The sequence below is a fragment of the Caretta caretta genome, chromosome 3 (genome assembly GCF_965140235.1).
Source record: "Caretta caretta isolate rCarCar2 chromosome 3, rCarCar1.hap1, whole genome shotgun sequence".
NCBI lineage: Eukaryota > Metazoa > Chordata > Testudines > Cheloniidae > Caretta > Caretta caretta.
In genome coordinates this window covers 28,265,425-28,290,343 of record NC_134208.1, presented here as the reverse complement: position 1 = coordinate 28,290,343, position 24,919 = coordinate 28,265,425, and positions in this window count along the sequence as shown.

The window sequence follows — 24,919 nt, the reverse complement described above, 5'->3', positions numbered from 1 at the left end:
TCAGTTCATCAAGCTAGATGCTTTTGAAGAATAAGGAATGAAGGGCAGTACATCTGCCAGGTAGATTTTAAACTGGTGAAATGTCTGTTGCTCATAAGTTTTTTAGAGTTGAGAAGGCTTTCGTGGAAGTGTATAGTTAATCAGAAAATAATGTTTTGCTCATGTATAATCTCTCCCTATCATTCTTTATTTGATATAGGAAAGAACTGGAATCTTTCATCCACAACCTCTAACACCAACTTCAAATGGTGCAGATAAAGTTGAATCCAGGTGTAAAGTATTATCTTTGTATTTGTATTTTATTTATTTGAAAAAAGACCAGAGCAGTGAGGTTTTGCAAAATCAAAACCCAGCCTCCTCGGCACATCTCTCATCTTAATATTTTAGTTTACATGCTGTCAAGGTTCCTTCCCCACTCTGAACTCTAGGGTACAGATGTGGGGACCTGCATGAAAGACCCCCTAAGCATATTCTTACCAGCTTAGGTTAAAAACTTCCTTAAGGTACAAACTTCGCCTTGTGCTTGAACCCTATGCTGCCACCACCAAGCGTGTTAAACAAAGAACAGGGAAAGAGCCCAATTGGAGATGTCTTCCCCCCAAAATATCCCCCCCCCAAGCACTACACCCCCTTTCCTGGGGAAGGCTTGATAAAAATCCACACCAATTTGTACAGGTGAACACAGACCCAAACCCTTGATTCTTAAGAACAGTGAAAAAGTCAATCAGGTTCTTAAAAGAAGAATTTTAATTAAAGAAAAGGTAAAAGAATCACCTCTGTAAAATCAGGATGGTAAATACCTTACAGGGTAATCAGATTCAAAACAGAGAATCCCTCTGGCAAAACCTTAAGTTACAAAAGACACAAATACAGGAATACACATTCCCTCCAGCACAGCAAATTTCACAAGCCAAAAAAAGAAAATCTAATGCATTTTCTAGCTAGATTACTTATTAACTTTTTATAGGAGTTCTGAGCTGCATTCCTGATCTATTCCCAGCAAAAGCATCACACAGACAGACAGACCCTTTGTCGTTCCCACCACTTTGAAAATATCTTGTTCTCATTGGAGATTTTGGTCAAGTGCCAGCAAGGTTATCTTAGCTTCTTAACCCTTTACAGGTGAAAGGGTTTTGCCTCTGGCCAGGAGCGATTTTATAGCACCGTGGACAGAAAGGTGGTTACCCTTCCCTTTATATTTATGACACATGCAGATTAAAACAAGTTCTGATCTCCTGAGGCTGCATCTTTCTTCCATTCCCAGTTGTAGTTTCTGAAGTGTTTCACAGAAAATACCTGCTAGAAGAAGGGAGACCAGGGGGAGAAAAACTCTTGAGATGTCAGACTCTTTAAATATTACACACATAAACCTATGTTAGAAGAATATCATTAAACATTTAAGCCAAGCCCTCAACATTTAAGAAATGCCAAAATTAAAGTTGTCCATAGAAGTTTAATTTGGCCCCCTTGTGCATATTCATTATGATACAGTCCATTATCAGATACTACTTTTATTCATTCAATGAATAGGATGGACAATGCTTTCTGAATGTGGAGCTATTCAATATTTTCTTTTTTCCTCTTTTTTCATTGTGTGGCCATATGCCATATTTACTATTCCTACACTTATCTGGAAAGAGAATTATTAATTTCCTTATCGGTTCTTCTTTGGCACCCATCACTTTAGTCTATGAGTGCTTCACAGACATAACACCTCTGTGAGATAAGGGAGTGTTACTCACATTTTACAGAAGGGGAAGGGAGACAAAGAGAAATTAAAGGAATCCCAAGCTGAGATACCTAGGGCCTGATTTTTTCCACAGTAGTCACCATTATAGAGCTTTTTATATGTTCAAAGCACATCTCTCATTGACTGCAGTTGCAGCTGTGAGTGTTCAGTACTTCTACAAGTCAGACCTCTGGGTCTTAAATTGTGCACCCAGAAAAGGCGGCTATTACAGAATAGCCAACAGAGCTATTGCTTCCTCATGCTCTTACACAGTGCCTTGCTATCACACTACCATTGCTGTATAATTAATTCTGCTGGTGTCAAGTAAGAAGATATTTTCACAGTAGCATTGTGCTGCCAAAATGTCTACATCAATAGGCAATACATGGAGCATTCCTTAGGGTAACATACTTGTGCCAACCCCCATATCTCCCTCCCATCCCCCCACTTCTGCTGCAAAAGTTACCCTCTAGTAGTCCATGTCACGGGGTCACACACCACACTGGCACCTCCGGCTGGGCATTTTGGGTATTAACTCAGTCCCAGCAGGTGAGCCCTCGGGTGGTGGTAGCTCTCCCATGCTCATCTCTGCCTGCAGATCAGTTACAACTCCTTTCTCTTGGCATCTGCTTCATGTCACAGTCCTCTGCTGTGTCACCATCTGGTTCCCCCCGCTTCTGGGGACTCCTCTAACAAGAGTCCAGCCACTTCTCGCAGTGGCTTGGCAGTGCTTCAGTGGCTGGGAAGCAGCAGGCCCACCCACTACTCCAGGTCCCAGCCCAGAGACCCCACAAACACCAGCTTTCCGCTGCCTCTTCTTTCCAGCTCGCTGTCTCTATTCCCTGAGCCACTTCCCTGGAGCCTTTTGCTCCTGCCTCTGGCTCCAGCTCCTTTGCCCTCTTCCCAGGGCCTCAAGCCTGTAAGTCCTAGTAGCCCACCAGGAACTCTCCCTAGCTCCCCCAGCTCACTAGCACCTGCCCTTCCCCAGGTGTTAGTCTTGCTGTAGCCCTCTAGGAAGCCAGTCTTCCCCTTGGGCTCCCTGCAGCAGACTCCCTGCTCTGGTCTGCAGCTTCCTTTTATATGGGCCAGGTAGGCCCTGATTGATTGGTCCAGCCACTGCCCTGATTGGCTTGTCCAGCCACCACCCTAATTTGCTGTTTTCCCTGCAGCCATTCCTTTGGCTGCCTGCTGCTCAGCCTTCCTAGGCTGGTTTTAACCCTCTCTGGGTCAGTCCTACTGGGATCCAGGAAGTGGGCGGGCGGAGCTCGTCCACTACGAAAGGATCCCCCCCCAGCCTAAGGGGGAGATCCACAGGGCCTGGAGAGCCAAATGATTACGGGGGACAACTCATGAAAAACAGGGATGGGAGTGCGGTCAAAGGGTCAAACGAAGGGAACCAGACGGGGACACCGAGCAGAGAACCCCGGACAGCGCCCACCACTCCTCAAAGGCCTCTCTGGGTCAGTCCTATTGGGATCCAGGATGTGGGCGGGCAGAGCTCGTCCACTACAAAGGAGCCCCCCCCAGCCTAAGGGGGAGATCCACAGGGCCTGGAGAGCCAACTAGTTACGGGGGACAACTAATGAAAAACAGGGATGGGAGTGCGGTCAAAGGGTCAAACGAAGGGAACCGGACGGGGACACCGAGCAGAGAACCCCGGACAGCGCCCACCACTCCTCAAAGGCCTCTCTGGGTCAGTGGCGGGCAGGCACCCTGTCACAGTCCAATACTTGGGTTGAATCACTTTTACATAGCCTTGAAAAAGTAAAGCAATCCTTGCTAGGAACAGAGTAAGAAACATTATTAAAAAAAAGTCAGGATTGTCCCTTTCAGGATTAATAAAATGGTTTAGTTACTGGTCGTCTTCTTTGAACCCATTCCAGCACATGAGTGCTTCTCTGAAGGAACTGAAACTAGAGTCTCTTTCATCCCTCCAAATGGGATACAATTTAGTATGTTTGAAGAGTGAGAACAGGAGAGTGACAGGCTAAGCTTTAATGTATCTTGAAACAATTAACCTAAAATAACATTACTATTGCAGAGCACTGTGGTTAGCACTGAACAGAGATTACATTAAAGAGCATACCACAGAATGGAGTGAATGCTTCATGTCCAGTTACTACTGCCCCAAATTGAACAAGTGGTCATAGAATCATAAAATCATAGAATATCAGGGTTGGAAGGGACCTCAGGAGGTCATCTAGTCCAACCCCCTGCTCAAAAGCAGGACCAATACCCAATGGTCTTAGTATTCTAGGTCATTTCAAAGCTTTCAGTTGGCATAAGGAGTAGCATGGATAGCAAAGTGTATGTCTCTTTGGAAGTCACTCAAGAGTGAATGTGGCTCTTTATTCTGTTGTAAATGCAAATGAACAAAATTGGAAAAACATCTTTTCATCATGTTCCTTTTAGAAAGACACCAATTAACCTCAGTTGTTTAGACATGATTACTTTCCCCTTGCCCTCACTTTGGGAGAGTAAATGAAAAAAAATATTATTAAGCTAGCAATATTTGCCTCCAATTTATTTTGTGAAAAGTGGCTTTGGAGCTGAAAAGAAGTTTTTCCCTCACTTGTATACTGTTTAGTATATGACAGTGTAACCAGTATGCCTCAACTCTTGTCTACTGGTGAGTCCTTTGGCTTCTTTCTTTGTGTCTCTCCACTGTAGCCTGAAGGCAACATAACCTTCAAGGATTTGACCAAGACTGAAGAAGGAAGAGAGTAGATGCTGAAACTTTTTACTGTTCAGCATCTCTCAGGGTATGTCTATACTGCAATTAGACACCTGTGCCAGCTGACTTGGGCTCGCGAGGCTCAGGGTAAAGGACTACTTATTGTTTTGTAGATGTTCAGGCATGGGCTTCAGCCTGAGCTCTGGGACACTCCCACCGCTCAGGGTCCTAGAACCTATGCTCAACCCTGAGCTCCAAAATCTACACTGCAATTTAATAGCCCCTTAGCCCAAGTCCCATGAGCCAGTGTCAGCTGGCACAGGCCAGTTGTGGGTGTCTAACTGAAGTGTAGACATACCCTCAGATTTCTCTTTTTTCTCCAATGATGTCTTTGTGAAATTACCCAAACAGTAATCTTAAACACAAGAGTTATTAAATACTGAGATACAATGACATTTTAAAAAACCTTTCTCTTTTTTAATCTACCTATACTCATCCTTCTCATAAACTAAGCTAGATAAGACATTCACAGCTTAGTTACAGAGTAAACAGAAAATGAATAGCTTATATCCCTCAAAAGCAGCCGCCTCTCACTGGACACTTTGGTCCACCTGACAGCTTCCTTTAGTGACTAGATACCAAACCCTTGCTGTGTCCAGATATCTCTTACCTCCTCCTTCTTATGCTCCTTTTTCTACGTCAGTTTATGTGTCCAGACCTGCCTCCAATCCCCATCCCCCTGACTCATTATGCATTGTTATGATATATGAGGCAAGATAACAAGATAGAGCTCTTCCTCCCCCCCCCCCGGAAGTATGTCCTGGGACACACAGGGATCTAGATTGAATTACACAAGCCTACAGGAGAGAGGGAAGGCTCTAGGGTATGGGCAGTATATGATGCATTGAGTTCTTCCTTTTCCTTTTATCTTAAGAATTTAAGTCCCACCCCATACTTACTCTGATGTATTTCTGGCCAAGGAACGTTGACCAACCTACAAGAACTCCAAATAAAGAGAGAAAATGGAGCAAAACAAATGGAGGACTTAGAACAAGAAACTACCACATAGGCCACACAAGAACCTGATTTGAAGGCAGTTAGGGTCCAACACCAAGCTCTCATCAGGTTAGCACAAGTCTGTGTACCCGAGCTGGGAATCACAGCCCTAACTCTAGTGCTGACATAGCCACACTTTCAGCCCAAGAGGATGTTTAAAAAAGAAAGTTACGAGCAGGTGAAAGCTGGAGATTGTTATTAAGGTGGAGTTACAAGCTCTGTATAGCTTTTGGGACTGCAGTACCCATGTGGCCAACATTTTCACAAATTAAAGCCTGAAGTTAAGTCTTTAAGTTCATATTTAGCTACCTAAATGAGGCATCATTTTCAAAGGTGGTGAGCAGTCAGCAGTTTCCATTAACTTTGAAAATCAGGCCATTTAATTAGATGCATACTGTGACACTGTGCCAGAAAAGGTTAAGCGACTAGCAGGCTAAATGACCCAAGTTCAACCTTTTAAGACATAGTAGACAAGTATATAAACGGTAATTAGGGCCATTTCTTATAAATAACTAACAAAACTATGTTAGATAGTCTAGAGCTTTGAAATACAAACCTGTATTGTAGAGAACTAGTAGTAAATAGTGGTTTTATTTGTATGTGTTTTCCTATATCTTGTTAGATGTTAACCATATAACCAGATTAGCTTGTGGATGCCAATTCCCTTTCATGTCTTAATTACATTATATTATGCTTGTGGATGGTTCAGTTAACCTTAAGATCAAAGATGTAAGATATTGCAGGAAATAATATTACTTACATTGTCTACAGCTTAAATTGTCTGTGCCATAATGGAATGCCTTGATAGTTTGAATTGATAATTGCCTTATGTTAATTATACTACTAGTTTGTCTATGTATACAAAGGAAAAGGGATTTTTTTACTTCAAAGCAACAATGTGCATTACCTATTCTTCATTCAGGGAATGCCTGCTGTGTTATACTGTCAAGAGGCTATTGTAGTCTGCCAGAGATCTATAAAAGAACTCTAGGACCTGATCCTGTTATCTCAAGTCTGCTTGGACTTTATCAGGGGAGGTTATGAGTCATAAGACTGAGATCTCTAGGTATCCTGAACTGTCACTGCAAATTCTTAGGGAAGGATTTGAACATACTCTACACATGAACTGCCTATTTAAATGATAACCTGTGGAACTGATTCTGAAAGAATTTTTTTGCAACTCAGCGGCTCACCATCTCTACGATGAAACTGACGGAAGCACTTTTAATCAATACTCTCTCTCTCGCTCTTCTTTTTTTAATAAATCTTAGTTTCATTAATAAGAATTGGCTGTAAGTGTGTACTTGGATAAGATTTGAAATATTCATTGGTGGGTAATGTGTCCGATCCCTTGGGATTAGTAGAACTTTATATATGGTGAATAAGATTTTAAATAATCCTCACTATATTTGACTTGGCTGTCTGGGTGGGAGCCCAGAGCTGGATTGCTTTAAGGCAGCAGTGTTTTTGGCTTCTGGGTAACCAGTAAGGTATTGTAGAAGCTGTTTTGTTGCTCTCTTGGTGAATCTAATTATTAGAATAACCATCAGTGTTGGGGATTGTGTGCTCCATTCTTTGCAGTTTGCCCAGATAGAGCGATCTCAGTGTGCCCCCCTCAGCGACCATGGTCACACATGCTATAGACTTGCAGCAACATTTTCAAAAGCTCCTAAGGGATTTAGGAACATAAGTGTCACTGGGACTTATGCTCCTAAGTCATTTTGGAGCTTTTAAAACTTTACTCTTGGAGTCTGACTTTCATCACTCACTTCTGACAGTCTTACAATGTATAATATATGATAGTGCATTCAGTGGAATCATGTGCACATTCAAACTGCAATTTTCCTGGGAAAAAATAAAACTAACTCTGGACGTTGGATTTTTCTATATCCAGATGGTTGGCTTTGAGTATCAGTGTCTGGTTCCTCTCCCAAGTTATTAATGCATAATTTGCACTGGCAATAAAAATGATGAGATGGGGGAAGAAAGATCTATCTTCAAGGTAATTGTCTTTTAAATCCAGTCTGATTGCCATACAGCATGTGAAATCAGCTGCACTGCCAAACAGGTTGAGAGCTCACTGTGCTGAATTCATTAAACACAAGAAAGAAATTCTGCCCTGGATTTTTCCTTATTTTTTAATCCTTATTTGTTACAGCTTTATTGGCAGAAGTAGATACCAAGTTCTAAAATATATCACACATACAGTGTACAGTTCTTGAGCTTGTACAACAGAAGCTTCCCCATGTAGCCAAAAAGTGACGGAGAAATGGGAAGTATTTTTGAGAATGGCCAGAAGATATTGCCCTAAAACACACCATTATAAATATTTGAGTAACAATATCAGAAAACAAAAATATTTCACTTTGGTGTGAATAACAGCAACCCATGTCTTCCTTCTGGTTATATAGTGTCCTTGTATTCCTGCTCATCGATCAGTGTTCCAAGCCCAGTCTTTGAAATAAGTTCTGTAATAATTTGGAGATCATACATCCTGCAGCCTTTTCTCAATGTAACATTGTCATAGGTCTTGTCACAGGCTAGGCTGAGTCCAAGATTATGCAATCCAACTTTGAGGTTGACAGGTACTTTTTTCAGACCCGACAAACAGTATGTCCCGTTAGAGTACTTGTTCATTTAGCATGTCTGCCAATGAATCTTATATGGTTTCTGGGTCAATATATATTTACCTAGAACACATATAAAATATTTAAAAAAGAATTTACAAGTTAATATTTGAGTTTCAAATCATTTAATTGATTTATGAGCTGTCATCCACAATTTCACTCATTCTTTTTTTTGGGGGGGGGATCTGTCACTTATCTGCAATATGTGCTATTTCATCATTGTGAACTTATATGTAAATTAAGCAGAAAATAAGCCACAATGTAACAAAAATGCAGATTGTTATTATCTGGATCAAACCTTATTACGGGTTGAGTTGAAACCTCATTGAAATTGATGTATGAATGTGCCCCTCACTTGAGAATGCTGTACGAGACAGTTAAAGGGGCCATACCTAAAACAAGGCCCAATAGAGCCTGCCCAGAACCTAGTGCCATGTGGGAGGATGGTTCCACTGGATATTGTTCTGGAGTGTGCGTGTTAGAGAGAGAACTGAGGTGCAGACAAGAAATAGACTGAGAGCAGAGAAAGAAAATGAAGGAGCAGCCTGTAACCATGGGAGAAGCGTAAAGAAAGGTTCTGCACTGGGGATACTGGCTGAAAGAAGCTTGAGCCTGTACACTAAATAACTGCTCCTTTTGCTTTTGGTTCCTCCTGCATTCACAGAAGTAGGACTTTGTACATTCCTGATAAACAAACAAGATTGCATCAAAGAAAATACCAGCCTCCATCATCAGTTCCTACTGCCGCCTGGAAGGTCCCGAGGGGTCCAAGCACTGTTTAGCTCCTCAGGTCAAAAAGGGGATACCCATATAAAAATTTAGCAAACAGGAGTCAATATAAGAAATCTAATTAGGTTGGAGCCACAAGAGGTTCTGAATGTATTTCAAATAAGTAAGGATAAGATTTAGTCACAGGTAATTTTAGTAAAAGTCATGGACAGGTCACGGGCAATTAAAAAAAAGTTCACGGCTTGTGACCTGTCCATGACTTGTACTATATACCCCGACTAAATCTCAGGTGCTCTGGAGGGGGGCTCCAGGGGCGACGCCATGGGTGCTCTGGGGCAGAGGGCGGCCTGGTACCTCTGCTGGTGCTGGGGTCAGGCAGTGGCGCACAGCCCAGGACCACTGCTTGTGCTGAGGGGTGGGTGTGGTGGCCCAAGACACCACCGCTGCTGCTGGAGTGGTGGGAGCTCAGTGGCCCGAGACTGCCCCATCAGCAGCTGGTGCAGCTGGCCAGGGGCCATCCAAGCTACTCAGGCAGTTCTGGGGTCAGACGCACCAGCCACTGCAGAAGTCCCAGAAGTCCCAGAAAGTCACGGAATCCGTGACTTCTGTGACCTCCGTGACAGACTCACAGCCTTACAAATAAGTATACCAACATTGAATGCTGTGTCATGGAGTCCTGAGGGGGTCAACAAACATGTGGACAAGGGGGATCCAGTGGACATACTGTACTTGGACTTCCAGGAAGCCTTTGACAAGGTCCCTCACCAAAGGCTCTTACGTAAGTTAAGTTGTCATGGGATAAGAGGGAAGATCCTTCCATAGATTGAGAACTGGTTAAAAGACAGGGAACAAAGGGTAGGAATAAATGGTAAATTTTCAGAATGGAGACGGGTAACAAGTGGTGTTTCCCAAGGATCAGTCCTAGAACCAATCCTATCCAACCTATTCATAAATGATCTGGAGAAATGGGTAAACAGTGAGGTAGCAAAGTTTGCAGATGATACTAAACTGCTCAAGATAGTTAAGACCAAAGCAGACTGTGAAGAACTTCCAAAAGATCTCACAAAACTAAGTGATTGGGCAACAAAATGGCAAATGAAATTTAATGTGGATAAATGTAAAGTTATGCACATTGGAAAAAATAACCCCAACTATACATGCAATATGATGGACTAATTTAGCTACAACTAATCAGGAGAAAGATCTTGGAGTCATCGTGGATAGTTCTCTGAAGACGTCCACGCAGTGTGCAGCGGCAGTCAAAAAAGGAAACGGGATGTTAGGAATCATTAAAAAAGAGATAGAGAATAAGATGGAGAATATCGTATTGACCTAATATAAATCCATGGTACGCCCACATCTTGAATACTGTGTACAGATGTGGTCCTCTCATCTCAAAAAAGATATACTGGCATTGGAAAAGGTTCAGAAAAGGGCAATTAAAATGATTAGGGGTTTGGAATGGGTCCCATATGAGGAGAGATTAAAGAGGCTAGGACTTTTCATCTTGGAAAAGAGGAGACCAAGGGGGGATATGATAGAGGTATATAAAACCATGAGTGGTGTGGAGAAAGTGAATAAGAAAAAGTTATTTACTTGTCCCCATAATATAAGAACTAGGGGCCACCACATGAAATTAATGGGTAGCAGGTTTAAAACAAATAAAAGGAAATTCTTCTTCACTCAGGGCACAGTCAACCTGTGGAACTCCTTGCCTGAGGAGGTTGTGAAGGCTAGGACTATAACAGGGTTTAAAAGAGAACTGGATCAATTCATGGAGGTTAAGTCCACTAATGGCTATTAGCCAGGATGGGTAAAGAATGGTGTCCCTAGCCTCTGTTTGTCAGAGGGTGGAGATGGATGGCAGGAGAAAGATCATTACCTGTTATATTCACTCCCTCTGGGGCACTTGGAATTGGCCACTGTTGGTAGACAGGATACTGGGCTGGATGGACCTTTGGTCTGACCCAGTATGTCTATTCTTAAGTTTTTATGTTCTTATAAATACAGCTGGCCCATGACTCCTTATTATAATAATCTTCAAGACCAGGTCTTTGGCACAATAAAACTCCCCTCTCTGGTGTCATTTTAGTGCTGCTCCCCATCCAGACTGGCTCTCAATCCCAATCTTCCTCCAAATACAGACTGGCTTTTGGGTAGGGAATAGTAGTGGAATAACACCACAGTCCATCTGCACCTGTTTGGATGCCTCACTGGGTCAATGAGAGTGAGAATGTGAGTTAACTATTTAAATTGAGAAACTAGTGAATGGTAGCTGATCTGGGAAAATGGAGAGGAAAATGAGCAAGGGAATTTACCTATTGTGAACTTTCTGGGGTGAAGCACTTTACATTCCATGTTGTGGGAGCTGGAAATGATCCCACAGCACTTATTCTTGGACATTGCATCATCACTTCCCCCAGTATAAAAGCAAATGAGATCAGCTCCTATTCCTTCCTGCATAGTAGACACATTAATATGTGTTGGCTGTCAATCACGCACCAGAACAATAAAGTGTGCATAATTGCCAGCCTTTCCCCTGCATTGCTTTAGTGGGGTAGATGAGCTTGTTTCTGTGCATATACCTTATGCAAATGAGTTACTGTGTATATAGTGAGTCCCCATGAAATGCAATGGGACTACACATGCATAGAAACAATTGAGAAACAGGATGGTCCAGAAGCTAGGGCACCAGTTTGAGAGTAATGCAATCTGGTTTTAGATCCCTGCTCCACCACAGGTTTCCTTTGTGACCTTGGGCAATTCGTTTAGAATCATAGTGGATTAGGGTTGGAAGAGACCTCAGGAGGTCATCTAGTCCAAAACCCTGCTAAAGCAGGACCAACACCCACTAAATCATCCCAGCCAGGGCTTTCTCAAGCCGGGCCTTAAAAACCTCTAAGGATGGAGATTCCACCACCTTCCTAGGTAACCCATTCCAGTCCTTCACCACCCTTCTAGTGAAATAGTGTTTCCTTATATCCAACCTAGACCTCCCACACTGCAACTTGAGACCATTGCTCCTTGTTCGGTCATCTGCCACCACTGAGAACAGCTGAGCTCTCCTTCCCCCACCCCCGCTTTGGAACCCCCCCTTCATGTAGTTGAAGGCTGCTATCAAATCTCCCCTCACTCTTCTCTTCTGTAGACTAAATAACCCCAGTTCCCTCAGCCTCTCCTTGTAAGTCCTGTGCCTTATGATTCTATTCTATGATTCTATGAACTATACACACCCCCGATGTAGGATCTAGCTACACATTGGCTCTGACTGGGTTCTGATACTTTTTCGAAACCTAGAATATGGTGAGCCCCACTAGAATGCCCAAAATATTTAAAGGGATACTGCTCTAATCCTGTACACTACAGGGTGTTGTGGGGATAAGTATATTAAAGTTTGTGAGGTATTCATATATTACAGGAATGGGGACATATAGACAGAGAGCTAGTACAGGGCCATAGTTTCTTTGGGGATTCGTCTGTGGTTGATGAAAACCCAGGCAATATGATACTGACCTATATATAAACTTATTTTAAAAATGGATAATAAAATTAACACAAAAGTTCCAAGGATTGTGAAGGTGGAGGACTCTACAGAATGATGTACAGTCTCTAATAACAGAAGCAGTGGAAATTAAAAACTGAGACTGAAATATCTAAAAATGTATGGAGTTCTTTCATTGAAGAGAATGCATTAACATATAGGAAAATCATGTGATGGAAATGAAACAATTTTGCGACTTACAAAAGTTTTCTGGGATTTGATCCTTCTGTGAATTTCTAGCTTTATTAGAAATTTATTTAGGTTTAATCACTTTGAATTGGTTTATCAAATAGTGTATATATGGAATGGTATGAAGATATCAACCAAGAGTCAGAGAATCATAGAATCATAGAATATAAGGGTTGGAAGGGACCTCAGGCGGTCATCTAGTCCAACCCCCTTCTCAAAGTAGGACCAATCCCCAACTAAATCATCCCAGACAGGGCTTTGTCAAGCCTGACCTTAAAAACCTCTAAGGAAGGAGATTCCACCACCTCCCTAGGTGACCCATTCCAGTGCTTCACCACCTTCCTAGTGAAAAAGTTTGTCCTAATATCCAACCTAAACCTCCCCCACTGCAACTTGAGAACATTACTCCTTGTTCTGTCATCTGGTACCACTGAGAACAGTCTACAGCCATCCTCTTTGGAATCCCCTTTCAAGTAGTTGAAAGCAAGCTATCAAATCCCCGCTCATTCTTCTCTTCTGCAGACTAAATAATCCCAGTTCCTTCAGCCTCTCCTCATAAGTCATGTGCTTCAGTCCCCTAATCAATTTTGTTTCCCTCCGCTGGACTCTTCCCAATTTTTCCACATCCTTCTTGTAGTGTGGGGCCCAAAACTGGACACAGTACTCCAGATGAGGCCTCACCAATTCCGAATAGAGGGGAAAGACCATGTCCCTCGATCTGCTGGCAATGCTCTTACTTTTACAGCCCCAAATGCCCTTAGCCTTCTTGGCAACAAGGGCACACTGTTGACTCATATCCAGCTTCTCGTCCACTGTAACCCTTAGGTCCTTTTCTGCAGAACTACTGTCTAGCCACTCGGTCCCTAGTCTGTAGCAGTGCATGGGATTCTTCCATCCTAAGTGCAGGACTCTGCACTTGTCCTTGTTGAACCTCACCATATTTCTCTTGGCCCAATCCTCTAATTTGTCTAGGCCCCTCTGCATCCTATCCCTACCCTCCAGCGTACCTAACACTATCCTCCCAGTTTAGTGTCTTCTGCAAACTTGCTGAGGGTGTGTCATAAATATAAAGGAAAGGGTAACCATCTTTCTGTATACAGTGCTATACAATCCCTCCTGGCCAGAGGCAAAATCCTTTCACCTTTAAAGGGTTAAGAAGCTAAGGTAACACTGCTGGCACCTGACCCAAAATGGCCAATGAGGGGACAAGATTCTTTCAGATCTGGAGGGGGGAAACAAAGGGTTTTGTCTGTCTGTGTGATACTTTTGCTGGGAACAGATTAGGCATGCAAATCTTCCAACTCCTGTAAAGCTAGTAAGTAATCTAGCTAGAAAATGCATTAGAATTCCTTTTGTTTTTGGCTTGTGAAATTCGCTGTGCTGGAGGGAATGTGTATTCATGTATTTGTGTCTTTTTGTAACTTAAGGTTTTGCCTAGAGGGATTCTCTATGTTTTGAATCTGATTACCCTGTAATGTATTTACCATCCTGATTTTACAGAGGTGATTCTTTTACCTTTTCTTAAATAAAATTCTTCTTCTAAGACCGTGATTGATTTTTCATTGTTCTTAAGATCTAAGGGTTTGGGTCTGTGTTCACCTGTACAAATTGGTGAGGATATTATTATCAAGTCTTCCCCAGGAAACAAGGTGTAGGGATTGGGGGGATATTTTGGGGGAAGACGTCTCCAATTGGGATCTTTCCCTGTTCTTTGTTTAACATGCTTGGTGGTGGCAGCATAGGGTTCAAGGACAAGGCAAAGTTTGTACGTTGGGGAAGTTTTTAACCTAAGCTGGTAAGAATAAGCTTAGGGGGTCTTTCATGCAGGTCCCCACATCTGTACCCTAGAGTTCAGAGTGGGGAAGGAACCTTGACAGGGTGTAATCCACACCATTCTCCGATCATTAATGAAGATATTGAATAAAACCAGCCCCAGGACTGATCCTTGGGGCACTCAGCTTGATACTGGCTGCCAACTAGACATGGAGCCATTGATCACTACCCACTGAGCCCGATGATCTAGCCAGCTTTCTAGTCACCTTATAGTCCATTCATCCAGCCCATACTTCTTCAACTTGCTGGCAAGAATCCTAAGGAAGACCGTTTAAAAGCCTTGCTAAAGTCAAGGAATAACACAGCAACTGGTTTCCCCTGATCCACAGAGTCAGTTATCTCATCAAAGAAGGCAATTAGGTTAGTCAGGCATGACTTGCCCTTAGTGAATCCATGCTGACTGTTCCTGATCACTTTTCTCTCCTCTACGTTCTTCAAAATTGATTCCTTGAGGACCTACTCCATGATTTTTCCAGGGACTGAGTTGAGGCTGACGGGCCTGTAGTTCCCAGGATCCTCCTTCTTCCCTTTTTTAAAGATGGGCACTACATTAGCCTTTTTTCAGTCTCCGGGACCTCCCCCGATCGCCATGAGTTTTCAAAGATAATGGCCAATGGCTCTGTAATCACATCTGCCAACTCCTTTAGCACTCTCAGATGCAGCACATCCGGCCCCATGGACTTGTGCTCATCCAGCTTTTCTAAATAGTCCCAATCGCCATGAGTTTCAAAGATAATGGCCAATGGCTCTGTAACTCCTTTAGCACCCTCGGATGCATTGCATCTGGCCCCATGGCCTTGTGCTTGTTCAGCTTTTCTAAATAGTGCTGAACCACTTCTTTCTCCACAGAGGGCTGATCACCTCCCCCCCATACTGTGCTGCCCAGTGCAGTAGTCTGGGAGCTGACCTTGTTCATGAAGACAGAGGCAAAAAGAGAATTGAGTACATTAGTTTTTTCCACATCCTCTCTCACTAGGTTGCCTCCCTCATGTGCTCTCATGCATTGTCAGTTATTTTTTGTTCCCTGACAGCCAATGACTTAGTTTTAATCCATATTAAAAAGAAATAAGTTATATATAAAGGAAACATTCATATGTTCCAAGATTTATCAAAAAAGCACAATATAAGAAGATGTAAATGTGAAGTTTTAAAATAAGAGGATTGGACTGGGTGTTTTTAGATACATGTCTAATTTAAGGGTAATGTTTTGCCCTAGGAAAAGCCTGACAATTACTTGTGCCTGAATTATAATTCTTCCTCTGCTACCCTCTTGTTTCACAGTGGGAAGTAGGTTACTGTCCTTGAAAGAGTGTAGCATACTTCCTTGCCTCACCTAGCCAGCAGCACTGACTGGTGGAGGGTAGGTAGGAAGTATACGCAAGGCTCCACCCACCTTTCCCTGATCACTTGCTCTCTGAATGTTGCAGCCCTTACTCTAAGAGGAGATTCCTATAACCTGGCCTGCATTCAAGGTTCAGATAGATCAAGCACAGGGTTGGTAAGGGTGGGATCCTTGCTGTCCCTTACTTCCTTGCTCATCCATGTAAAACAAGTTCCTAGTATTTATTAGAAAAGGGTGGGAATAGCGATATTTCTCCCTGCCAAACTATAAGTGCATATTCCGACAAACGTGTCAGTGTTTTGCATCATCATAACCTAAACCTTTTGGATATTAGGTTTTGGCCCCAGGCCCAATATGATAATGGTATTGACATATTGACTGAGCTTGCAAAAAAACCATACTTGCTGGCGTTTTAGTTAACCTCATTAAAACTATTAGTCAATAATTTAGATAAAAAGGACAATGCTTTTTAAAAATAACCAGATTATGTATAGATGCCATCTGGTATGGACTATTTTATCTTTGCAATGCCATGACAGAGTATACAGGATGTTCAGTGGGTTTTTTTATATCATAATATCTATGTGTGCATTTTTAAGCGATAGCCGAATGAGTAAGGATACATTATTTGAAACTGAGTTTTTTAAAATAAGAAGTTACTGAAAAACAGAACATGGGTGGTGGGGGGAAGATAATCAAGATAATCAAGATAATCATGGGTGGTGGGGGGAATCCAAACACATCAACTCCTACACATCAGCTTGAAAATATTGCAAGAAATTATTAGCATTTCCAAAATCAAAAGAAAATGGTCTCCTTTTTCAAAAAGGATTAACTAACTGATTGTTTTCATGTTTCCACTAGCACAATTAGTCCCATCTTTCTGTTTTCTATATAAAGGCATAAAGCATTAAATACACTCTTGTATATACATGTATGTAAAAGGGAGGTGTCGATTTTTTATTGCCTTTAAGAGGATAATCATCACTAATGGATAGTAAAGCTAAGAAAAAAATCAAATTGAGGTTTACTGGAAACAAGGAGGTAACAACAAGAGCGTAAACTCTGTATTGTTAGCTTCATGATCATCACTTTTGAGAACACTAATAATCTCAGTGCATTACTGGACTGCCAAAGCAAGAGCAACCAACACAAACAATTAACACTGCTTCAAAATCACACTCTCCACAAGTACATTTTGTTCAGTGCTTACAGGAGAAACAGCCACAGTTTTAGATGGCACTTCTACCCCAAAATTATACATCTAGGAAGTGCTAATAGATTTCCCTATACAGGTAACACTTTATCCACAAGCTATGACGTCTTTCAAGGAAGAAAGAAAGGCAGGGGTGTTACCTGGAACAATACTTATATTGGGGGTTCTGAGCACCATTGAACCAAACTGTAAACCCTGTATATAATGGAAACAATTTCAAGCTACAGTTTGCAGCAGAACCTCTCACACCCTTAATTCCAGCACCTATGAAGAAAGGGTTAGATTCTGCCAGTGTTACTCAGTCTGGGCGTTTATGGAAATGCTGGAACTGTTCAAGGAACAATGTACTCTTCAGCCTGAATATAGGTGGCAGCCTTTGGCCCAAAGTTTCGAGTCTAGTGAATACAGGGCAGGAGGGAAGCCAGGGGGAAATGAGTGACAAGTAATAATATAACAATAGGTCAGATACTCATTAGTGTCATAGCATTTTATGTTTTTTTATGGTAACTATGATTATAAATAAGTGATTAACTTTATATATCCATCCACAAATTTGTTCACATTTTAAAACAAATTCACTTCAGCCAGGCACATGCCATTTTTGTGTTAATTTTCCATAGACATTTTTTAGTGACTCAGTTTTTATTGACACATCTTTGCAGCAAGTGAATTTCAGTATTCGAGCTGTTGTGCTCATCTAGTTTGGGAACTAAAACATTACTAAGTGACTGCCAATTACAGTTAAGCAACAGACTTCATATTTGGAATATTCAGTCAGTCCATGAAATATAATATTTTAAAAAGCTATTAAACAAATAAATATGAGCAGCAAGACCAGTGTATTCAAAAACCAGTGCCTAAAGCCAGGCTTTTGATATTAAGAGGGTATTATTAAATCTTTAGGTAAAGGATTATTTTGATATCTTTCCAATGTGTCATAATTTTCTACAGAGCTCATATAGACGTCTTTAACATACGTGGCTCTAGAGGCAGAGAAGTTATTTGATTTAGAGTTACTGATGATGAAGATGAAGAATTTAGAATTGAACTAGTAAATAGATATTACATGCTTGAAGATGAGAGAATAATAGAAGGAAAATTGAAATAGATGAAGGAAACTTTCACCAACACTTGTGAAGAAGTGCTGAGATTCAGGAAGAAATATCACAGTGAATGGTATTCTGAGGATACAGGAAAGAAAATAGAAAAAGATGGAAAATTAAACTGAAACTAAGTCAAGCAAGAACATACACAGCCACTCCAAGAGCAATATGCTGTAAAAGTACAAAGAGATCACTTTATGGACAAAATAGCAACAGATGCATATATCCCTGCTGCACAAAATGGCATGAAGACACTGTTCAACATCATTAGACAGTTGCCAGGAATGAAAACAAATATCAACTAACCAGCTCAAGACAACAATGGCAACTTAACAACAATTACAATTAAGAACAATTACATATATACATGCAGTACTTTAGTCACCTACTGAATGGTAAGCCATTGGCCAATCCCCAGATGTAGAAGAAGGAGAAGATCTGGACGTTGAATTAGAATTTATCACCAGAGTACAAGTAAGAGAAGTCAATCAGTTAAAAAGTGGAAAGGCACTAGGTCCAGATAACATTTCAGTGGAGGTTCTGAAGGCAGAATGAATGAATGTGGTAGACATTTTGATAGGCCTCTTACAAAATATATGGGACAAAGGAAAAAATACCTAACAAGTGTGAAAAGGGTCATATAAGAAAGGAGACCTGTCAGTGTAAAAAACTGGAGGGGCATTCAATTGCTCTCTATCCCAAGTAAGATATTTACGTGCATTATTCTAGACAGAATAAAAAATGTGGTAGATTCAAGGTTATGACAAGGACAGGCTAGATTAACACAGAAGAAATCATGCAGATCAAATAGCAACCCCATTTATCATCACAAAACTGCTGATTGAATGTCAATCCCACTTTATAGGAATTTTATAGATTTCGAAAAAAGCCTTTGATATGGTGGCTAGAACAGTTTTAAGGAGCTGCTACCCACAATGTAATCCCTCAGAAATTTGTGAACATCATTCAGAGCGTCTATGAAAATATGACATAGCAACTAATACATAACCGTGAACTAGCCAAGCGACATGAGTTTGCTATGAATGTAAGACAAGGGTGTCTTATGTCCTCCATGATCTTCTTACTGGTCCTAGAATGGGTCATGAGAAAGACCATAGGACAACCAAAGTGCATTCAGAGGACTCTCACATAGAAGATAGAGAACCTTGACATTGCAGATAACATCAGCTTGCTATTCCACATCCATAGACATGGAAGCCAAAACAGACGATCTCCACAATTAGTAGGGCTGAAAGTCAACATTGAGAAAACTAAAACCATGAAAATCAAAACACAACAAAAACCACTTGTCAGGAACTCAGCTGGCTCTGTGTGTGGTCACCTAGAAACCCAATGAGCTCAGCTGGACCCAATAAACTATCACAAAGTGACTGTACTCCCTGATCAGACAGAAAGGCTAGCAGATCACTATTCAACCCTTGTAGAAACAGCAGGACAATGGCTGCTCAATGTGTTCCACACCCACAGCTGCACCTGACCTGCTTCCTATACCAGCCCTTGCTCTAGCCCATGCCAGCTCCTGCTCCAGACTTAGTCCCTACCATCCTCTGAATCATAGAATCATAGAATCATAAAATATCAGGGTTGGAAGGAACCTCAGGAGGTCATCTAGTCCAACCCCTGCTCAAAGCAGGACCAATCCCCAATTAAATCATCCCAGACAGGGCTTTGTCAAGCCTGACCTTAAAAACTTCTAAGGAAGGAGATTCCACCACCTCCCTAGGTAACGCATTCCAGTGTTTCACCACCCTCTTAGTGAAAAAGTTTTTCCTAATATCCAACCTAAACCTCCCCCACTGCAACTTGAGACCATTACTCCTTGTTCTGTCATCAGCTACCACTGAGAACAGTCTAGAGCCATCCTCTTTGGAACCCCCTGTCAGGTAGTTGAAAGCAGCTATCAAATCCCCCCTCATTCTTCTCTTCCATAGACTAAACATCCCCAGTTCCCTCAGCCTCTCCTCATAAGTCATGTGTTCCAGTCCCCTAATCATTTTTGTTGCCCTCCGCTGGACTCTTTCCAATTTTTCCACATCCTTCTTGTAGTGTGGGGCCCAAAACTGGACACAGTACTCCAGATGAGGCCTCACCAATGTCGAATAGAGGGGAAAGATCACGTCCCTCGATCTGCTGGCAATGCCCCTACCTATACATCCCAAAATGCCATTGGCCTTCTTGGCAACAAGGGCACACTGTTGACTCATATCTAGCTTCTCATCCACTGTAACCTCTAGGTCCTTTTCTGCAGAACTGTTGCCAAGCCATTCGGTTCCCTAGTCTGTAGCGGTGCATGGGATTCTTCCGTCCTAAGTGCAGGACTCTGCACTTGTCCTTGTTGAACCTCATCAGATTTCTTTTGGCCCAATCCTCCAATTTCTCTAGGTCCCTCTGTATCCTATCCCTACCTTCCAGTGTATCTACCTCTCCTCCTAGTTTGGTGTCATCTGCAAACTTGCTGAGGGTGCAATCCACACCATCCTCCAGATCATTTATGAAGATATTGAACAAAACTGGCCCCAGGACCGACCCCTGGGGCACTCCACTTGATACCGGCTGCCAACTAGACATGGAGCCATTGATCAATACCCGTTGAGCCCGACAATCTAGCCAGCTTTCTAGCTACCTTATAGTCCATTCATCCAGCCCATACTTCTTTAACTTGCTGGCAAGAATACTGTGGGAGACAGTGTCAAAAGCTTTGCTAAAGTCAAGGAACAACACATCCACTGCTTTCCCTTCATCCACAGAACCAGTTATCTTGTCATAGAAGGCAATTAGATTAGTCAGGCATGACTTGCCCTTGGTGAATCCATACTGACTGTTCCTGATCACTTTCCTCTCCTCTAAGTGCTTCAGAATTGATTCCTTGAGGACCTGCTCCATGATTTTTCCAGGGACTGAGGTGAGGCTGACTGGCCTGTAGTTCCCAGGATCCTCCTTCTTCCCTTTTTTAAAGATGGGCACTACATTAGCCTTTTTCCAGTCATCCGGGACTTCCCCCGATCGCCATGAGTTTTCAAAGATAATGGCCAATGGCTCTGCAATCACATCCGCCAACTCCTTTAGCAATCTCGGATGCAACGCATCTGGCTCCATGGACTTGTGCACGTCCAGTTTTTCTAAATAGTCCCGAACCACTTCTTTCTCCACAGAGGGATGGTCACCTCCTCCCCATGCTGTGCTGCCCAGTGCAGTAGTCTGGGAGCTGACCTTGTTCGTGAAGACAAAGGCAAAAAAAGCATTGAGTACATTAGCTTTTTCCACATCCTCTGTCACTAGGTTGCCTCCCTCATTCAGTAAGGGGCCCACATTTTCTTTGACTTTCTTCTTGTTGCTAACATACCTGAAGAAACCCTTCTTGTTACTCTTAACATCTCTTGCTCCCATCTCCTGGCTCCACCCATTGGCTTGTCTCCTGATCACCCCTCTGGCTCTGCCCTTTGTTTCTGCTCTGACAACTTGGACAGACTATGCTTCCTACTACTAGGTCACACCACCAAAACCTCAGTGTGTGACACCACCAGTAATACTTTCTGGGTCTGACATACAAGAGGTCTGATATTTCAAATATCTGGCAGGACTGTAAATACAATAGATGGAACAGATGAAGACATTAAAGCCAGAATAGTAAAAGCCAGACATGCCTTAGAAACTCTAAAGCTGATCTGGAGAAACAGAAACCTTGCCCTCCAAACTTCAAATATTTAACACCATTGTAAAGTCAGACTTACTAGACAGTGCTGACAGTTGAAGACTTAATGAGATCTTACTATCTAAATGGAAGGTTTTCATAAATAGTTGCCTTAGACAAATCTTCAATATCAGATTGTGTAGTCAGACAGTTTGGGCTTGACTGTAGTGTCTTTGAGTCTACTGTGGGAGCCCCCGACCTGGGCTATCTTACTGTTCCCCATTGGAGTTCAGGTCACTTCCAGGGTCTCTTCAGAGTCCAGCTTGTAGTCTCCTTTCTCTAGCCCCTGCCAACAATTCCCAGGACCCACCATAGGTCACTGAATGGAAACAGCCCTTCAGGACCTTTTTCTGAGATCAAGCTTGTAGTGCCAATCTGCCTGAAATGGGGTGGTTGAAAGAAAGAGTTAGTAACTGCCTTAGGCTAAACTCTCTTTGCTACTAGAGCTCAGTAGCAGTCCCTGGCAGCCTCTCTGCTCCTGGGAAAACTCCCCCTCTCCTATTCTGTGGCTAGTCTCACCCCTTTATACTCCACTTCTCCAGGTGGAGCATATATTGCAGGTGTGTCTGCATGGTACTTGCCTGCAGGAATGCTAATAAGATTTTCCACCAGTGGGGTGGGGATCTGTCCCATCATAGGCAGCTGAAAAAAAATCACAAATGCAGAACTCTGGAGGAGGACAAAGCAGAAACCAATGGCACAGGAAATGGTTCTTCTAGCATTTGCATTGCTCACCAAGCCACCCAACAACAACTTAATCAGCAGAATAAATGGCCTGAAGGCCACCATGAACTCCAGTTAGTTGACACTCATGAACAACAGGAGCCATTGACTGATGGAGACCACATTGACAAAGTGGATCATTGTGAAGACCCCATGTGAGTATTCCTTGCCCAGTTGGAAACCAAAGGTTTTGGCAAAATCCAAAGGTGATGTGGCAGGTTAAATCCCAGGGGTTGAATGGTTGGATCAGCAACTAGGATACCATTCCAAACATCTTTAGTTGACCCTCATCACACCATAAACAATTTAGATGTACTTTAGAAAGGGATCATAGTTGATCACACAAGCTAAATATGAGTCAACAGTCTAACATTGTTGCAAAAAAAGAGAAACTATCATCTGGGATGTATTAGTAGAAGTGTTGTAAGCAAGACACAAGATGTAATTCTTCTGCTCTACTCTGATTAGGCCTCAACTGGAGTACTGTGTCCAGTTCTGGATGCCACATTTCAGAAAAAATGTGGTCAAATTGAAGAAATTCCATAGGAGAGTAACAAAAATTATTAAAGGTCTATAAAACATGATCGGTGAGGGAAAAGATTGAAAAAAATTGGGTTTGTTTTGTCTGTAGAAGAGAAGGCTGAGGCTGGACATGTTAACAGTTTCCAAAGTACATAAAAGGTTGTTACAAGGAAGAGGGAAAAATTGTTCTTGTTAACCTCGGAGGATAGGACAAGAAGCGATGGGCTTAAATTGCAGCAAGGGCAGTTTAGTTTGGACATTAGGAAAAAATTCCTAACTGTCATAGTAGGTAAGCACCGGAATAAATTGCCTAGGGAGGTTGTGAAATCTCCATCATTGGAGATTTTTCAGAGCAAGCTAGACAAACACCTGTCAGGGATGGTCTAGATAATACTTAGTCCTGCCTTGAGTTCAGGGGACTGGAATAGAAGATCTCTCAAGGTCCCTTCCAGTCCTGTGATTCTATATAGGGTTGCTGCTGAAAGTTTTCGATCTGGCAGCTGAGACCACAATGGATGATTCAACCTAATTTGTGCTCTGGATGACTGATGATATCTGTGTACAGTGGGAGAACTGGATTGGCATGTAGCTTTTCCAACTGTCTGGCTGTACAGTTTCTGCAACAAATGTGTCGAGGAACTATGTTGCTCAGAACTGGTAGCCACGGAACAGGAATGGGACGTAGGATGCTTGTGATGTTGCACATGGTCAAGTTCAATTGGACATTGACCAATTTAATGTGAGCGAAACAACACCATCCAAGGCCACAGTATTCTCCTGGGGAATAACACAGCACCACAGCTGATGTATCTGTGTGCCAGATCCTGATGTCGAATTGGCTAATTTGTTGATTAGATTAGTCCTAGTCCTGACTTTGGCAGCAGTCTTTTTTAGATTGTTGCAGTAAATCAAAGAGCAGTTCAGTGTGACACTGAGGTAGAGCGATTTTGCCTCATGTTTCAGTCAGTCATACTTTCCCCAGTATTCTGGGTGGGCACTAGAGCCAGTTTTATTGTTCAAGAAGGATATTAAACCTAACCCTTATTGCCACCATTAGCCTCCTGCCAGAAGGTTTCCACGTTCGTAAAATGTTAGTGGGGGAAAGTTCCACTATCTCTTTGAAGTGATAAGCACACATATGGTTGAAATAATCCAGTCTGCTTAAAGACTTGGTGCATAATACAGTGACGTGAATTAAAATGGAGTAACTAAATCTTGATATTTTATGCAGCCATATAAAGACTAATTCAAAAGGTTCTAGTTCAAAATTAAGTAACTCACATCCCCTTTGTCAAAGAGGACAAGTAGTCAAATATTCAGTTTAATTTTTAGGTGTGACCCATTGATGTAACCTGTTTCTTTTCAGCATCCTTGGGCCAGATCATCATCTGGTGTAATTTGTTGTAGCTCAGTTGACCTCCTGTGAACTATGACAATTTATACAAGTTGAGGACTCACTGGCATGGCAGAGCCCAAGTTTACTGACCTCCTTTTCACACAGGTCCATTTCTGTAGATCTCATTAGTTGATGTGTGATGTTTGTAATATTTTAATATATGTGTGTGAGTTTAAATGCAGTCAAAGGTAGTCAGAGGCACATTAATATAGTATTTATATGGCATATTAAAAGCTGGAAAATAAATACATTCATAGTCATTCAAGGTGCCTATCAGTTCCTCTCTTCCAAGCTGTGTACACAAGTTCATTCATTGTTAAATTAACAATAAACACTGTTTAAAAATTAAGTAGTTGTGATAGAATAACCAGTACCAAGGGACACAAAGTATTCCAGAAGAGAGGGATGTTATTTGCAACCATAGTGATAAACTACAATTATGTTAATTTCTCACTCTATAAAGCATGACAGTGTGCCTTTAAAAATCCCTTTTTAATGCATTTATAATTAAATGTGCAAACAACAGG